This window comes from Lepisosteus platostomus, chromosome 5 (genome assembly GCF_059453375.1).
Source record: "Lepisosteus platostomus isolate fLepPlt1 chromosome 5, fLepPlt1.hap1, whole genome shotgun sequence".
In the NCBI taxonomy this organism is placed as follows: domain Eukaryota; kingdom Metazoa; phylum Chordata; class Actinopteri; order Semionotiformes; family Lepisosteidae; genus Lepisosteus; species Lepisosteus platostomus.
In genome coordinates, this window is record NC_142615.1 from 14,152,682 (window position 1) to 14,165,007 (window position 12,326).

Below are 12,326 nucleotides of genomic sequence, written 5' to 3' on the forward strand. Positions count from 1 at the left end.
CTGGATTCCTCTGAAAGCTGCGCGAATTACTCACTGCGTGTCCTGTACTGTGTAGCACAGTGACAAGAACGCCTTGAGTTTTTTTCCGTATGTGAAGGAAAATGCAAAAGAGCATGAAAAGTATCGATGGTATAAAATATCCATGGTACAACTCGAGAAAGAACTGAAGGACAAAATAATGACATTTGATGATTACAAGAGAAACACAACCGTCCAAACATGGGCTTGGATCCTGACCGCTTGCGTTAAAAGACAAAGCAAAGGATATAACCTGTAAATGTCTTCATGTCTTACAGTTTATGAAATAACACAATTTCTTACTTTCTTACTATTGATAGATGCTTTTTTAAATTTTAACAGAATCACAATTACAAACAAATGGGGTTAAACTGTTATTCACATACTCTAACGAAGAGAAACGTTAGTGTCTTCCGGTGTGTGAGCCCATCTCTCAAAAAATAAAAAAATAAGTTCTATAAATTGAATTGTTCTATTTTTCAGGCTTGCATAGTCTTATTCATATTTCAGTTAAGCCTTTTCCTCGGTAGTAATTTCATTTGATATTAAAATTAGTCCTGATTTTTGGACATGGTTCATCTTAAAGAATTTTGTAATAAGTTTCAGTTTAGGAAAATCGTGCCCAGAAGCTACCAAAACTGGTAATGTTCACATAATGTGTAATGCAAAAGCAGCAGTTGGGGTGGGAAACAAAAGGCATTTCTTGGTATGAATCCTTAAACTTCATAGATGGCGTTCTAGGACTTCTCGCTTCAGATAAAGCTGTCAATACATCATAGATTTCTACTCAATCAATATCAGCAGTGTTATCACTACCGAACACTAAATATAGATCCTGGCAATAATTCATGAGTTGTTTGTTAGAAAATTATTTATGGTTTTTTTTAAACATATTTTCAATACCAGACAAAAAGTCGAAAGTTTCAATTTCATGCAACTGATGAAATCTCTCTTCAATGGAAGTTATAAGTACAGTACATCCAAAATACTGCGGAATCAATCAAATTTACATGTTTCTTGTGGATCCAGAAGATCATTTTGAGACTCAAAACATGCCTGTCTTTTCTTTTTTCGAGGACGAAGGAGTAGCAGCAGGAGTAGCAGTTATGGCAAGAACGTGTTTAGAGTTCAGGACTTCTCATTTCTAATGCAGAGCCATCGACTCGGAAAGCACCGCCCGCGATAAAAGAAATTGCAGAATTGGTCTGTTCATGCTGCCTACACGCTTTGAATTGCTGGCATTTTCTGCAAGCGTTCCTTTTTGAGGGTTCATGAAATTCCTCACATTTGAGCCAACACTAAAATATTTCATTCGGGGTCGCCTAATTCATAGTGCAAACCGAATCTACAGGGGAATGCTGTGGCACATGAAGCCGTTTGTTAATCTGTTGTGAGGTGTGAGGGGCGGAATGCAAATCGAGTTGGTGAATAGAAAATGAAACAGGAGTCACTTCTTGAGCTACGAATTCCAAAAAGTATGAAAACCTGTGCATTTTAACAGTGCAGAATACTCACAAATTGCACTGAGTTGCTTGCTTTCTTCTGCTGCTTTTATATTTCAGTCATTCACTGTGAGCTAGCACTGGAAAAATTCAAGAGAGGTAAAAACGGGAACTGTCAGGAGTGGGATTTGAACCCACGCCTCCATTTGGAGACCAGAACACCCAAGCCAGCTGGAAAGACACATGTCCTTGAGTCTGGCACCTTAGACCACTTGGCCACCCTGACAAGCACAAGCAAGTGTTGTGCTGAATGCACCAGTAGTTGACTAAACTGAGTTTCTTCCCTGAAATTATTTGCTTGCGAAGAGCCAAGTTGCCTTGAATGGATCTTGGAAAACAAATATACGGATGGATTGTTATTCGGTTGTGAGTTTTGAGGGGCGTATTATAAATTGAGTTGGTGAAAAGGCACGTTTTGTTAGTCTGTCGGGAGGCTGCACAAGGTGAGTATCCACTGGGTGGGCTTTATCAATTGGCTCGATAAGTCATCAGTGCTCCGTCTCCAGAAAAATAATCAGAACTGTCTTTTTTCTGTGCACATGACCGTCTTTTAAAACATATAAAATCACAAGTTCATTGATTTCTCCAAATAACAACAATACATTTTAACCCTTCAATCCAATAGTTTTACTCCAAGTAAAAAGCATCGCAATATATAGAGAGATGATATTCAAAGATTTCAACGTTCTTATTGGATTGCCTGTATGCAGATATCGCTCAGAATTGCTAATATGATTTTAATTAAGTTTTTCTCTACTACTTTCAGAGTCTTTTATTGACCTTGCTGAAGCAGAGAAGTGACATAATCACAAATGCGACCAGATATGCAGCTGTTTCTGGTTAATAATGATTAATGCGAAAAAAAAAATAGCTCCTTGCATTAAGAGCAAGAGCAACCAACGCGCTCGCTTGTTGAGTTGGGTATTTTCCGAGCTACTCTTCCTTAGCTGTGTAGAGGTTTGATGGGTTTACTGAGACAATTATTAATTGTAGCAGTAATCACGAGGTGGTTCGTTGTGGCTTTTAGAAAATCAATCGTCAGAACAACTAACAACGCACACACACGGGTTCAATACACGAGATACAGTTATTAATATAAATTGTGCACCAAACATATACCAGTCTGCCTGGATATAAGCGGCAGACCTTACTGTGAGGGTTATCAATATACAAGGTATATAATCTCGAAGAGATGCAAACACAAAGAGATACACAACAAAGAATATATGTCAATATATATCGTTCGGTTACCAAATCGCTAATCAGTGTTATTACCCACTGTTACTCTAAATTCGGAAGTAAATGCAATACTCATGAATTAAATTGATAACAACTTGTGTTGAGGTACAATTGAATTCTCGAGACGCAATGTAGAACATGGGGTTTACTTATCCACTGTGTATGGATTTGGAATTTCCCGGCACGAACACCAAACCAGCTGACAGGCTCTATTGCAGCCTCGGTTCCAGCGGTTGTCCAATGGGCGTTGTCCCGGCGTCCTCTGGCTACGGGCCAACCAGTCGAGGTGCAGCTCAGAGTAGGACGGGTGGAGGAATCTGACTGCGGCGCGCAGGGCAGTCGTTGCTCCGAGGGGATCTACCAGCAGTCCGGCTGGCTAGTAGAAAGTATCTATGCACAGAGTGTGACCGCGAGTCCTCACAAGTCACTCTTTTGCCCGGGAAGAAGCTGGTTCGTTCCCGGTCCAGCGCTGCTTCTGAATAAGCTATTCAGGTTGTCGACGAGGGTCCAACTGTAGGCTGCCGTTGATCAAGCGGAGCATTCACATTGGTAGAATTCTGAGTACGTACGGGATCCTCGGCCTCGCGCTTAGAACAAAGAGACGTGATTGTCTCTGAGGATGCGCGAAAATGGCCAAGGAGAGCCCTGATCTGGGCTTGCACTCCTTTTTTGACCAAGACACAGATGTGTGCTGATTGGTTGAGAGTTTGGCGGGCATTGGAGACCCACGGGGTATTACCACGCCCTGCCAGTCCCTGATTGATTGATCAAGGTGAGATATGAGTCACTTACTCCTGACACTTAGGAATGCAGTCCAGATGTCCATTCGGCACTCCCTAGACAGATAGGCGCCAATGGATGACCATTGATCATGATAGCCAGGCTTAGCTAAATGCATCCCCGTTTGGGAGCTGTCCCTTATCAAAAGAAAACATCTTAAATCAGCCTGCATGAATACTTTCTCTGTGGCTGCACCACAGAGATGGAGGGTGAGATGGGGTCTCATTTAGGAAAGCACACCAACGCTTAATTCTGTCTTATTAACAAGCATTGCCGCTACACATGTCAACCAGGAAGCCTGTGTCATTATGTCTTTTAAAAGAATTTAAAGCCTACAAACAGGATCAAACAACATCACAATCCGATGAACTAATGCATATACAACACAGCCACAGTGTAACGAATGATACAATAAACATAGTACAATACATACAGATGCAGCCATTCAAAGTGCGCGGCACAGACATGTACCGGAGGTTATTGGCTACGGCCTCGCGCATCGCGAAGCGCGATGATGCAAAATATCGCACCACGAGTGCCACTGTCGGTCAACCAATCACGTACCGCGGTATTTTGCGTCATGATGCGTGAGGCCGTAGCCAATTACCCGCGGTATGTGTCTGTGCCGTGTACTTTGAGTGGCTGCATTTGTATACATATAGTCGTATTTTCGCCGTGATATATACGTATATTCAACGAATCACTGCCCACTTCTTATTTACCTTGTGCAATCGTTTTTCATAAAATGTAATTGTATTATAGCATGAACCCCTGGCGATTTTCTTGATACGTTATATGTGCTCTTGTTTGTATTGTATGTATTTTTGTTGTTCAAATACAAAGTAAAAAGCACAATTTTCCGGATGCAGCTGCTGTAAAAAAATCAAGGGTGCTGTACGCAGAGGTCTGAAGCCTGCTCCACAGGAAAACTTTATCCAGAAACTTTATGTTAAAGAAGTCGAGATCTCGCCATGAGAGGGGAAGCATCTCAGAAAAAGCAGGTGCAGTCGGTTCCACAGTCATAACGCCACTAAGTTGGATGACAAGAGCAAGAGCCACCCGGCTTCCTCCAGGCAAGTAATTAGACAAAGAGACAAGGCACAGCGGGTAGTGTGGCTGAGCAGTCTAAGGTGCTGGCTTAAGGCTCCAGGTTCTTTGGGGGCATGGGTTCAACATTTGTCTTTCATCTTTCGCAAGCTGTATAGATTTCTTTAAAAACAAGTTTTGGAAAAAGGAAACGAACACTTGCATTCACATAAATTAAAAGGCATGGGATTTGCCTATAACGATAAACTCTGTACAGTAAGACATGAAGAAAGGCACCGCTGGGAATTGGACGCAGGATCTCGTGTTTACTAGCCAGCTAAGCCAATTAAGCTAAATCTGTTCTACAGATGTACAATGTGCCTTTCCTCTTGTCGTATTCAAGAGTACTGACTGCGTGAGCTCCTCACTATGTGTCCTGTACTCTACTGTGATTTCATTTAGATCATCTACGTGGAGTACAGTGACAAGATCGCCTTGAATATTTTCACTTTGAGTAAGTCATTGAAGAAAACAGAAGATGTCAGAGTGGCCTCATCAACAATCCACTCAGGCAGCACTCCTCTGTAAAGTGCTGTTTGTTCACATCGATTGGCTTTTTTTTGCCTTCATTCATGCAAGTAGTACAGGCAGATGCCCTATTCTGCCGTGACCCAGATTCGAACCGAGGTTGTTGCGACCACAATACAAAGTACTGACCACTATACAATCGTGGCAAGTTACCAAAACACACGCTGGGGGTGGAAAAGGCTGTGCTCTCTCGTGTGACAGGAGTCACCTGCTCTTGCTTTCCAAAAGATCAGCACCATGTACGAAAGAGACGCATTAAAACCACTCAAACATGTGCAAAACGTGCGAGAAGAGGGGGCTCTTGTTTCCACCTGAAGACTTCTCGCATGTGAGACGAACTGATCATTGCTGCAGCTCGGAAACCTGCAGGAGGTGGGAGGGGTACTCTCGTAGACAGTGCTGACCTTCGGCAAGAGGATTTATACTCTCCAAGATGATATTTGCACTTTCTGGAGAGGAGATTTTCTCCATTTCAGTCGCCCGATTTCGTCGATTGCGTGGAGAGGGCTGTAGAATGTGGCACCGCCTTTCCTGCTCTGTCCATGACAGGCATGCTGGTCTCTGGAGAATGAGCAAGGTCCATCAGCGCACTCCAATAAAGGCACTGGAAGCTGCTGAATCGCATTGGCGAAGCTCGGCACTGGGCCACTGGGAACAGCTTCCCACCGTTTCCGTAGTGTTGTGGTTATCACGTTTGCCTCGCACGCGAGAGGTCCCTGGTTCAAAACCAGGTGGAAACAGACCGGCTTCTTTTGTCGCCACGCACACTGTTTGGGGATTCGCCTAGCGCTGTGATTGAACAGACCCACTCACCTCTTAGTGTGGCGGGATCTGCACAGTGCATGTCGCAGCGTATCCTGCTTTCACCTCAATGTGCTTCCTGATGTACCCCAGTCTCCCGCGTCACAGGTGGGGATACTAACCACTATACTAACGAGGAAGACATCGCTCTCTCCGACCCCCGGCATTGTGTCCCGACCAACCATGCTGGAAGCCGACGCGTGCTGTGATTCCTTTATGGAGCAGAAATGAAAACCGAAGAGCCGAGAGATCATTTCAGCATTTCGCATGTGAATGGAAAACACAAATGACCAACTCGGAATGACTTGCTTTTGATGCTTTTCAAAGCATTCTTTGTGCATCGAACAGACCCACTCACCTCTTAATGAGGGATCTGCACAGTGCATGTTTCCTGCTTTCACTTCAATGCGCGTCCTGATGTTGAGTCGTGTGCCATGCGGAGGCTCTGAAAGTGAGAGCAATGAAAAGGTGCACGGCGCTGTGAAAGAAATGGAGGTAAATACGGCTCTATACATGGATGACGTCACCCTGCTCCTCTCTGACAATGCCTCAATTAGCAGAGCTCTGCAGTGCTGTGATTGGTTCTCTTTGGCTTCCTCTGCAAAAATTAACAAATCTAAGAGTGAGATTTTATATCAGAACTGGAGGGAGCCAAAAGAAGGACATGATCTCAGGCTGCAAGAGAAGAGAATTAAGGTCCTGGGGGTGTATTTTGGAGAAGAGATGGGACCTCGGTTTTACGCCTCCCCCGAAGGACGGCGCCTGTTTGTGCAGCAGAGTGTCGCCATTAGGATGCTGGGGCATAAGAAAGCCACCCAGACCGCAGGGTGAGTGCTCCCTACTGGTCCCAGTCACACCTCTTGCAGGAGCAGCAGCAACCTGAGCTTTTCCAGGGGGAATCTTCCATCCGGGTGCCGGCTAGGCTCACACCTGCTGAGCTGCCATGGGTGAGCCCTGTCGAGAGTCGCAGGGTGAGATCTAGTCACCGGGGAGAAACGATACAAGCGAAGGATTACTCGGCTCCCAGCACTTGAAAAGACCGACAAATGACTCGTTCCCGCCGGAGCTGAATGTACCTGCATGTGTCGTGTCGTCTACTTCCCCCGCCCCGCTGTGTTTGCTGTATTGTCTTTGAAGCCGGCCCCCGAGACGAGACGGGCTGTTCCTGTGACCCAATTAACACTTTACAGGTGCCATTCCCCGGCATTGTGGCCATTGTCGGTGGTCACACACCATAAGATAAGGTGGAGGAGAGCGGGGCATGCCCAGCGCCAGACATTCAAGGAGGGGGCTGTGCGAGGTGAGGTGAGGTGCGACACGCGACACGAGGTGAGGTTGTGTGCGCTGCAGCGGTGCCGAGAGAACAGCACAGAAGGCAGCAGGCTCTGGAGAGCGGGTAAGAGACGGAGCCTTGTGGGCAGGCGAGCAGTTTGTTTGTTCTCCTCCAGACAAGCCAACATAAGGGAGCACATTCGCCAACATCCAGGTACGCAATGCGATTTGGAAAGAGGCTCCTTTCAAAAGAGTTGCACACGAACGTTCCTTCAGTCCCGCTCAGGGGGCACGGAGCCCCAGCCACACACAGCTTCAAGTAGCGAGTCAGGCGCCATGGCTTTCACTTGAGGCCACACCACCCTGAATGTGCCTGATCTCGTTTGATCTCAGAAGCTAAGCAGGGTTGGGCCTGGTTAGTACCTGGATGGGAGACCGCCTGGGAATACCAGGTGCTCCAAGCTTTTGCTCTCTCGGCCAGCAGGGGTCGCCGTTGGTACCGTAGGCTTTGGGAGGAAAACCTGGAGGATGGAAAGGTGATCTATAGCCTCATCTCTAGAGATGTTTTGTTGCTATGGCATGTGTGTGACCCATATAAAAAAGAAACCCGTTTGTAAAACGAATATCGAAGCTGCCTCTAAATCTGCAAATTTCCCCCCGGAAAAGCTCAGGTTGCTGCTGCTCCTGCAAGAGGTGTGACTGGGACCAGTAGGGAGCGCTCACCCTGCAGTCTGTGTGGCTTTCTTATGCCCCAACATCCTGATGGCGACACTCTGCTGCACGAAGGCGCCGTCCTTCGGGGGAGGTGTAAAACCGAGGTCCCGACCCTCCTTGGCCATTAAGAAATCCCAGGGCATCTCTCAAAAAGAGACGCCGGGGGTGTCACTCTGGTGTTAGTGTTCCCCTTTACCAATCAGTCGGGGTCTCCTCCTAATCCCCGTCTCATATGTAACAATCAATGACGAGGCCCCCCTGTCCCGCGATATTGTACTTGTCTCCTGGCCGCTGGCTGGCGCCGTGAGATTTAGTACTCACACCAGAGCGCGAACGCGGTCCCCCGCCCCCCACAAAGTGTGCGCTCCAGGTTCCCTCTCGGGGCTCTGCAACACAGCGGAAAGGCAGCGAGAAGGAGCCTCTTGCTCTGACGCCGAAAGGCCACAGGAGGGCGGAGGCGCCGCACGCCCGGCCGACGTGTTGGACTGGTGCGCTTTATGTGCTGAAATAAACACGCGACAGCCCAGAAATGTTTTGAGTGCTGTGCACTGGAGGTTTTTGTCTTGTGAAGACTTGCCTTGTGCTCCTCCGAGCAGTTTGTTTGTTCTCCTCCAGTGCGGGACAAGCCAACACAAGGGAGCACATTCGCCAACATCCAGGTACGCAATGCGATTTGGAAAGAGGCTCCTTTCCAAAGAGTTGCACACGAACGATCCAGCAGGGGTCACCGTTGGTACCGTAGGCTTTGGGAGGAAAACCTGGAGGATGGAAAGGTAATCTGTAGCCTTATCTCTAGAGATGTTTTGTTGCTATGGCATGTGTGTGACCCATATAAAAAAAAAACCCGTTTGTAAAACGAATATCGAAGCTGCCTCTAAATCTGCAAATGAAGATGAGTCGATAAACCACTTGTTTTTCGTATAACTATACATATATTCCTTTATTACTGATTTCATTCATTGAGCACCAATAGAGGTACAGCCATTCACTGTTTGACATGTCTGCACTGGTACAGAACCTAGCAATCAGAAAACGGGTGAAACTGTCTTGAGAATTAGCATACAGTACCGAGGCCCCCATGACCAAATAAAGGCTAACCTCTATAATCAGCCTAAATAATGCAGACTACAGCAAAACGACTGACTTTGAAAAGGGAATGAATGTCCGGAAGGAGTAGTGTAACCAGCCTGAAATGCTTCTCCGGACCTCTAACTAAAAGAAACCGGGAACCAGCAGTGGCATCGAATCTTAACTCTTCCGTATCCAATATTGGACCAAGAACATCAGGGAAGAGCGCGAACGCAGTCCCCCACTACCAGAAATTATGCAGTCGAGATTCCCACATTTGGGGAATTCGCAGGGGTCAGCACAGCCAGAGTGCAATGGCCGAGCCTCGCTCTGGGTGAACCGATTTCGATTTTTAAGAACTTTATTTTCTTTTAAAAAAAAATACAGGACATCACAAATTAGAAAGCTTTACATTAATATACATACTTAAAACAGTATATTTGATCACATCTCATTACTTTTTGACACAATACCAGTTACATAGCAACAATTTCTTTTTTTCTGGTGCAAATCACATTCTTTACTTAAAAATGATAATGTTTTTCACAGTTTCTTGAGATATTGACCTGTGCTCTCTATTTCCCACAGATTTTCTGCTTCCTCCCTCCTTTCTCTCCACAGATCTCTGAGGTAGTAGTTCTCTCGGGTGATGAACAGGGCCAGGCTACCTGCTGCCTTGACTGGGACCTCGATGCCTTTGAACAGCCCCATGTTCCTCACTCTCCACAGGGCGTCTTTCCCACTGTTCACCACGGCCCAGATCCTGTCAAACACGTCAGGAGGAAGTTTGACAGGAGAGATGCCGTTGTAGCGGCAATGCTTGTTAATTAGACAGAATTAAGCGGTGGTATGCTGTCCTAAATGAGGCCCCATCTCACCCTCCATCTCTGTGGTGCTTGTGTATTAGCGTGAGTGTTTTTTATTCTGATCAGGAACAGTTTTACAAGTCCGCAAAGGATCGAGGAAAGGTTTATCGCCAGCTGAAAAGAGACACAGCGCTTCGGCTGTGGAGACTTGTTCGGCTGGCGTTCGGGGAGTCGCGTTTTTCAGAATTGTATTGAGATCGTTTTCCACAGAGCTCAGATGTCAAAGCACAGCAGCAGCTCTCAACAGCGATCCTCTATAGCGCCCTTTCTCCCGCAGCTCCGTCCTCATTCGAAGGAAGCAAGAGTGAAAGGCTGAAGTGAAATAGAGCGGGGACGAAGGCAGTGAAGAGAGAGAACATGGGAACGTGCAAACCCTTTATAAAGGGGGTTGTAACTGTTGAAATGTAACCAGTCACATCCCAAATCATGAACAAAGGTTATTTGCCTTCGCCAGACATCAATTATTATATCAATGATTATTCCTATCTAATATCAGTTCATTTCATATAACGAACCAGATTTTGGAGAACAAACGTTCAAACTGCGCAACAGAACCTGAATCCATCTGCTGATTGTCACCGAAGAATGTCGTTACAAATTATCTGCTGAGCTGTTTTAAGTATCCGGCCACCTCTGTCCTTCCTACTTTGCAGGGGGCACAATTCTTTCAGTTTCTTCTCTTGTATTTTCCTTGTTATTTTACTGTCTCTTTCTTCCACGAGGAAATGGATCCACAGCCCAAACCCTGTGTTTCTGCAGTGTCAGTCAGTGTCGAGAGAAATACTTGCACAGCTCCAGTGCACCACTGCACCAATCATTCTAACAGCAGTGTGCAGTGAAGTCATGCCCAGGTTGTGAGTTTCCTGGAGAAGTCTCGCCTGTGTTTTCAGCTGCAGAAGATCGCTGTTGAATTTATGTTGGTTCTTCTGTTACTTTTTCTGCTCGATGGCCTCTATTAAATCAGGCACACCTGCTTCCTCGGCAAGTTACTTTATCGCTTCTCACAAACCAACATACTGCAGGCACCTCTAATACCGTCACTGCTTGTGGGCCACGTGTTCCTGCTGTCAGCCTACTATACCACGTTCGTGCACATCTAGAAACATTACTACTCTAGTACAAAAGCGAAAAATGAAATGAAAACACAACCAATTAAAAAAAGGTAGTGCTTTGCTGTGGCTCACTTGGTAAAAGTGTTTGCTTAGTAAACAAGACATCCTAGGATCAAATCCCAGTGGTACTTTTATTCCTGTCTTTTTGCACCATTTATCATTATAGACAACATGCTTCTGCATTAAGTTTAATGGAGGTGTTCATTTAGTTTTTGGCACAACTTGTTTTTAAAAAAATACACACATTGTGTGTAAGTCTTACATGTGTTCTGTCACATCTGGGTGTTAAAGTAATAGATGTGTTGTGTTATTTAATATGATTTGACTCCACGCTTGTGTTTCTCGGGAGACAGCAGAAATATTGGGGATTTGCGGCTACAGAAAAATATATGAACTTTATGGGCAAATGTAAGGTTACGTTAAAGAAAAAGAAATTGTCACTGATGAGGATGGGATTCAAACCCACACATGCAGAGCACAATATATTAGTAGTCAATCACCTTAACCACTCAGCCACCTCACCTAGAAACCCACTCCCTTCAGACATGATTTGGTGCCATTAAGATGACCATCTTTCTGCATTCTTGAGGGTCATTTTCCTCTTCCACCTGTAATTTCACTATTTTCCTTGGGAGATGTCAAGTCACCAAGCCTGTGCTATGCTTCAGTGGCGGGTGTAGAGGACACCCTGTTGTACACGGAAAGCACATTGATCTCCTTGGACATGAAAAGTGACAGATAAAAGCCATTTCTCATCCTGTCTCTTACCATCGGGGCTGCTAGTGCATTAAAGGAGGCAACTTGCTTGATGAGTAGGCTCAACGCACACCGAACGCAGATGTCTCATTGCGGTGTGTCCAAGCTGCTATAAAAGAAGAGCGCTCTGCCAGCGCCATGACAAAGTTGAGTAAAACACATGTTTAATAAAGAGGAGATACTGGATCCGAATTCCAGTGGTACCTTTCTTCCTGTCTTGTTTTACAGAACATGTAATTTGGGACACTCACAGAGGTCTTGATTTGGTTTAATGCGTGTATTTATTTCCTTTGCGGAACCCATCTTGCTTTTTTTTTAACCATATAGCTTACGAAAGATGAAATGTGAGCGAATTTTTTGTTCACCAAAAGCATGTAAATGAAAAAAAAAGCAAGGTGCAAGCATTTCTGTGGTGCAATCAGTTTGCGTGTTCGGCTATTAACCCAAAGGTGGGTGTTTTGAACCCACCCAGGGACGCACTTCTTCCTGTAGTAAACATCATCACCGCAAAAATTTTATTTTTCCGCAAAACCTGAACTATTTTGATATTTGCAGTAGTAAACAATTGAGAAAAGAGTCAACAT

The 12,326-nt window shown here is 45.4% G+C and overlaps 3 non-coding genes and 1 pseudogene across 3 annotated transcripts; 2 read left to right on the forward strand and 2 right to left on the reverse strand.

Annotated features, from left to right (window-relative positions):
• Positions 1-1,633: 1,633 nt before the first annotated feature.
• Positions 1,634-1,746, reverse strand: trnal-caa (transfer RNA leucine (anticodon CAA)). The gene is made up of 2 exons: positions 1,709-1,746; positions 1,634-1,679 (listed from the first exon to the last, which is right to left on the reverse strand). It is a non-coding gene; the product is annotated as a tRNA-Leu (tRNA).
• Positions 1,747-5,820: 4,074 nt separating this feature from the next.
• Positions 5,821-5,893, forward strand: trnaa-cgc (transfer RNA alanine (anticodon CGC)). The gene has a single exon. It is a non-coding gene; the product is annotated as a tRNA-Ala (tRNA).
• A 1,678-nt stretch (positions 5,894-7,571) lies between these two features.
• Positions 7,572-7,690, forward strand: LOC148663813 (5S ribosomal RNA). The gene has a single exon (XR_015938041.1). It is a non-coding gene; the product is annotated as a 5S ribosomal RNA (ribosomal RNA).
• Positions 7,691-9,224: 1,534 nt separating this feature from the next.
• LOC148663814 (U1 spliceosomal RNA) lies at positions 9,225-9,361 on the reverse strand (annotated as a pseudogene).
• Between the last annotated feature and the right edge of the window lie 2,965 nt (positions 9,362-12,326).